The sequence below is a fragment of the Sinocyclocheilus grahami genome, unplaced genomic scaffold (assembly GCF_001515645.1).
Source record: "Sinocyclocheilus grahami isolate Dianchi unplaced genomic scaffold, SAMN03320097.WGS_v1.1 scaffold416.1, whole genome shotgun sequence".
Taxonomy (NCBI): Eukaryota; Metazoa; Chordata; class Actinopteri; order Cypriniformes; family Cyprinidae; genus Sinocyclocheilus; species Sinocyclocheilus grahami.
Genome location: NW_015505595.1, coordinates 455,354 through 460,865, shown reverse-complemented (window position 1 = coordinate 460,865; position 5,512 = coordinate 455,354). Strand labels below are relative to the sequence as shown.

At 39.4% G+C, this 5,512-nt stretch overlaps 1 protein-coding gene across 2 annotated transcripts in view; it reads right to left on the bottom strand.

Moving 5' to 3' along the window:
- The window catches only part of LOC107551162 (excitatory amino acid transporter 2-like), a 31,565-nt gene that overhangs the window by 25,225 nt on the left and 828 nt on the right, over positions 1-5,512 (bottom strand). Inside the window, exon 1 of one of the 2 annotated variants that reach the window (XM_016232677.1) lies at positions 4,769-4,929. The exons of the other annotated variant lie outside the window; for it this stretch is intronic. The gene's annotated coding sequence lies outside the window, so the exon portion shown is untranslated. Of the gene's footprint in view, positions 1-4,768; positions 4,930-5,512 lie in introns of those variants that run through there. 2 annotated transcript variants of the gene reach the window in all.

Below are 5,512 nucleotides of genomic sequence, written 5' to 3'. Positions count from 1 at the left end.
CAAAATTTGCGATATTGCAATATTCGGTAAGATATTGTGCCATTATTTGGGCCCAGTGCTGCATTAAGTGCCATTCACACAGAGTCTGAGATTGAATATCAAGAACTGTTTTTAGATTAACTTTTTCTAATCAGCATCAAAAAATGCAAAGCAGACAGTGTGAAGCACTGAACAAACCCAGACGTTGTGCAACTGCCTAAAAACGTCCACCTGGTGCATGCATACAAAGACCAAAAATTAAAAAGAGAGCATATGGAATATGCAAGCATTACCGTCGCAAGAGCTGTGCCAAGTGGTTGACCGCACAGGGCCTTGCTCCTCTAGAGGGCCTCGCTCCTGGCCTGTATTTTATGTCATTTACGTTTTTATTACTGTTTTTCCACCCATTTTGTCTTTCTAAAAACTAAAATAGTCATAACTGATAGGCAGTATAAGACTCTGTGTATAAGAATGAGTAAAGCTGTTTGTTGGTAGGATGACAAAAAGTTTTAAAAGCTAAACTTATAGGCTGGTCTGCCTCAGTGGTCCAACAGCGCTCGTCAATGTCAAAACGATCGAGAATGATCGGCAAAATCAAATCAAAGAAGGCGGGTCTTACAGTCACTCTCACAACGCAATGAATGTTTGTGGAAAGATGTAAGTAGTACTGTATTAGAAAACTGTTTTATGGTAGAAATGTTCAGCGACCGACAGTAATAGACTATCTAGTAATGCAAACTACTCAACTTTTTATGAAGTTTTGAATTGAAAATATGCGATCATGATTCATGTAAATCATAAATGAACGTGACAAGAGACGTTTGCGTTTTCGACTATTAGACATACGAATAAGAGTGAATGTGCACATTTTAAAATAAAATATTACTTTCAAATAGTGTAAATTGATTACTACTTCATATATAACTACAGACCTAGAATTTAGGTTTACTTATTCCCATAAATCACATTTAATCCTTAAATTATTTAATTGCTTTATTATTATTATTATGCAGTAGATCTTACAATTCTTATGAGCATGTGCGTGACCAAGATTCGTGCGCAAACATGTCAGAGAGCACGGCATCACAATCATCAGATGTGTGTTAAAGTTGCGTTCGTTACTATAGCAACCCCCCCCCCTCCACACACACACACACACACACACAATTGCAGAGGACCTTGCATGTCAACTTCGCACAGGGCCTCGCACCCCCCTTGCGACGGCCCAGTATGCAAGGATTAATGCCTTCCAAAATTATTGCAAAATAAACCTGACAGGGTAATTAGTTTCAAATTTTAATTTGCTGTGCAATTATTTTATACTTTTACCTGTGTATTACATTGAAGCAATATACAAATCAATCGGCCTAGCAGCAAGACAATTTTACAACAATACAAATGCCAAAGTCCTCTAAGGTCTTGCTACAATCGATAGGACACAAGATGGTGCTATTTGTGTTTGTACGAAATGCGGAAAATCAAGTTCATCGTGCGATAGTAATATGAGAGACACGAGAGTAGCGCCAGAGTGGTCAGATACGGTGACCAATGAATTCCGCAGCTGGCCAATGGGAATCAAGCATTCTAAAGGGCCTTGTAAATTATAATTTTTTTTTAAAGATAAATTTTTTGCCATTTTGCCTTTTTTATTGTGACAGGACAGTATTTAGACAGGAAGCAAAGTGGGAGAGAGAGAGCGGGGACGGGATCGAGAAAGGTCCACGAGCCGGAACACGAACTCGGGATGCCCGATGCGACGGCGCTGTATGTCGGCGTGCTGTCCATGAGGCTATTGGTGTTGAAAGGGCCTTGCAAAAATTACATGAACCCTAATGCACAGTATAAGTAAACTTAGACTATTTATTTCCTCCACTTACTGAACATTAGCTGAGATCATTCCTCAAACAAGCAACCAAACAAAAGCCTAAAGCTTAGCCGAACTAAGCTGCTGGATTTTCGCCATCTCAAACAGAACAAGTTCGGTTTACAGTGGCAAGCTCTTTATGACAGAACAGGATGCTCAGGAATGGAATGGATGAAACGATTAGCCACAGGCAAAACTACAGCTTACCAAAAAAAACAAAAAAATACAATTTTGGTTGGCCTCCTTTTGTAGATCACACAGTGTGGAAATGAAAGAGTCTGATTGTCTTAATCAGTGTGCCAGAAGATGTTAGATAAAGAGATATCACTTTTACTCCTCCAGTCAGAAGACTTGATGTTGCGGTCAAACCAAAATCCCTGGAAGACAGAAAGGCCTGGGGGAATCCCTTTAGAAAGCTAGCCAAGAAGCAAAATAAGCATTAAAAAGTCACAAAAAGATTAGTGTATGGAGCTAAATCTTGACCAAGCCTGGTTTAAGACAGTTTAGCTAGTCTCCTGATCTTGACCGGCTGACTAAAACTGCTATTAAAATCGTCACAATGGGACACCTGTTAACCACATAGCTGTTATTTTTTTCTTTTTCTGGAGGTAAATTGGAGGAGGTAAGAATGTGTTTCTTGTGGTTTGGCTGCCCTTATTTGCAGGAGCTTCAGTAACGGTGTGGAAGATAGCAATGTCAAACAAAATGAAAAAGTTATGTAACAAGTTTGAACAACCACATTTCTGTCACATTACAGATAACTTCGTCCAATTAGTGGCTTAAACTGAACAGAACTACTGAAGAATAAGACCTTTTCTTATGGATGTTTGTTTCAGGATACATTCTGTTTTCAGTTTCTGTTTGCTTGGTTTATTATTATAGTGATTTTTGCATTTTCATATGCATATGTCTATGTTTTATTATTTATTGATCACTTATTTTTTTTGCTTGTTTTCAAGATAAAATACTAAGATGAACTAAGATTTCAACATAGCTGGGTAATTATACATTTTGGGAGGATAAGGGAGAGTCATGTCGTATCTTGACCACCATTGATGACAAGGTGTGTTCGGATGTCTGAATTAGTGGTCTATGTGTGTGTGTGTGTGTGTGTCTATTATAGGTTTATATATCCTGGTGAGAACTTTAAACCTGAATACACACACTCATAGGGACTCGTGTCACGGTGGGGACCTAAATTGAGGTCCCCATGGGTACAAAAGCTCATAAATCATACAGAATGAGTGTTTTTGAGAAAGTAAAAATGCAGAAAGTTTCCTGTGACGGGTAGGTTTAGGTGTAGGGTTGGTGTAGGGCGATAGAAAATACGGTTTGTACAGTATAAAAACCATTACACCTATGGAGAGTCCCTACAAGGATAGCTGACCAGAATGTGTGTGTGTGGATTATTTTCTGAGGTTGATTGTTTGGTGTGGGCTTTGCAAGGGGATAGAGATATAATCCCATAACTCCCTGCCTCAGTGAGAAAATGGAAGCAACACAGTGACAGACTGGACACCACAGTTGTCATTCAACCTCACACAAGAACTATGCAAATTAGACCCATCCACAATCTCATTATATATGGATGGGTCACATACATTTCAGATAAATACTTCCAAGCCACTTTGCATGTTACATGATCTTGTTGATGTTGTTAGCACTGTGTTCTACAGTTTGAGCTACAGGAATTCTTTATTGTTATAGGAAAAAATCGTATGTACTCTATCACATTCCAACCAATAAACAATTTTATTAATCAGCATTTTAAACTTGCTTTTAAATATCTACACTACATTTACGTATTTGGCAGATGTTTATATCTCAAACAACTTACATTGCATTCATGGTATATGTTTTTTGAGGTCATGCATTCCCTGGGAATCAAATCAATGACACTGGTGTTGTCAATGCTATTTTAGACTGATGTAAAGCAATAAGATGTATGCATACTGTAAAGTAGGAATGTTTTTAATTATTTTGCCTGTGGTTAACTTTGAAAGGGTGATCATGCACATCTGCAGGTAGATGTGTGTAAGTCCATCTGGGGGTTTATTGCTTTGCATGTGCAGACATGTATGGGTCATCTTGCTTAACCACATACATCTGTGCACACACACACATACACACAAACTTGCACACACCCTCCCCCTTACCCCTCTATCTCTGACTATAATCTGAGTGTATTAATCTGTTGTTTGAACTCCTTAAGCACAGACTGTCTATCACATCTGCTCGCCTCACCCTGCTAAAGCTTTGCAATTTATAAATCCCCAATTCCCCCTTCTCTGTTTCTCTACTGCAAGTTTTTCCCTAACTGAGCCCCGAGGAACCCTCATTTTACCTTCCTAAATCCCTGTCAATCTGTCCTTAAGCTCCATGTCTGCAGAATCAACTCTTTCGTTACTTCATTTCTGAAGCCACCCTGGTCTCCACTCATTGTGACACCGATATATGTCTCAATCTAGCGATCAATCTACGGCTGGACTCCTCTTACACTACTGCCTCTAATGAAGCATGCCTCATTCATAATATGCACTCTTAAAACCATCCATCATCTCTCTGACACTTCACACTACCACCACGCTCCAAAAATGCCCAACCAGGGCTATTTGTTAACTGATATGTGCTGTTAAGTTTGCAGCAATGACATGTGCAAAGACAACACTGAGAGGAATTTAAAGGCAAAAACGAAATGCCGTGCATGCTTCAACAATCATGGACGACCGATGATAATCATGTGCAAGAACTCATGTAAAGGACTTTATGTCCAATATACGGTGTTTTAGCACGTCATAATATAATAAGCCCAATTAAATGAAGCATGAACAAAAATATAGATAAAGTTCTATGTCATACTGAGAAGGTAAGGAACAAGTTTAAACAGAAACAAGAACAGTAACATGCAGTAATTCATAGTCTTACCTGTACCGTTGTGCCGTCTCCCATCCAACAAGATTTAGGCATTAGGAAAGAGACATGTGAAAAGAATTGACAGAGGGTGAGAAAGAGAGAGATGGAGTGTGAGAGAGAGCGAGAAAGAGACGAGGCAAAGTCACAGTCTTTGCGTCATCTGAGAAAATTCTCAGATTAATAAAAACGGTTTGATTCCCTGAGCCTGGCTTGCTTGCTCAGCCTCTCTCTCTTTTGCTCTCTCATCCCTCTTTTTCTCATTTTCACACTGACACTATCCCAATCAAATCTATTTTATTAATCCTCCAATATCCTGTTATTTTGTCAACTGTGTCTGCTTTCACCAACTAATACATAATCAGACTTATTCATTGAATTATGGCCAGACAGACAGACGGACAGATAGATAGATATATGGACAGACAGATGGATGGATGGACAGACTAATGGATGGACGGACAGACGGACAGACAGATAGATAGATGGACAGATAGATGGACGGACAGATAGATAGATAAATGGACATATAGATGGATGGACAGACTAATGGATGGACGGACGGACGGACAGACAGATAGATAGATGGACAGATAGATGGATGGACAGACTGATGGATGGACGGATAGATGGATGGACGGACAGATAGATAGATAAATGGACATATAGATGGATGGACAGACTGATGGATGGACGGACGGACTGACAGACAGATAGATAGATGGACAGATAGATGGATGGACAGACTGATGGATGGAC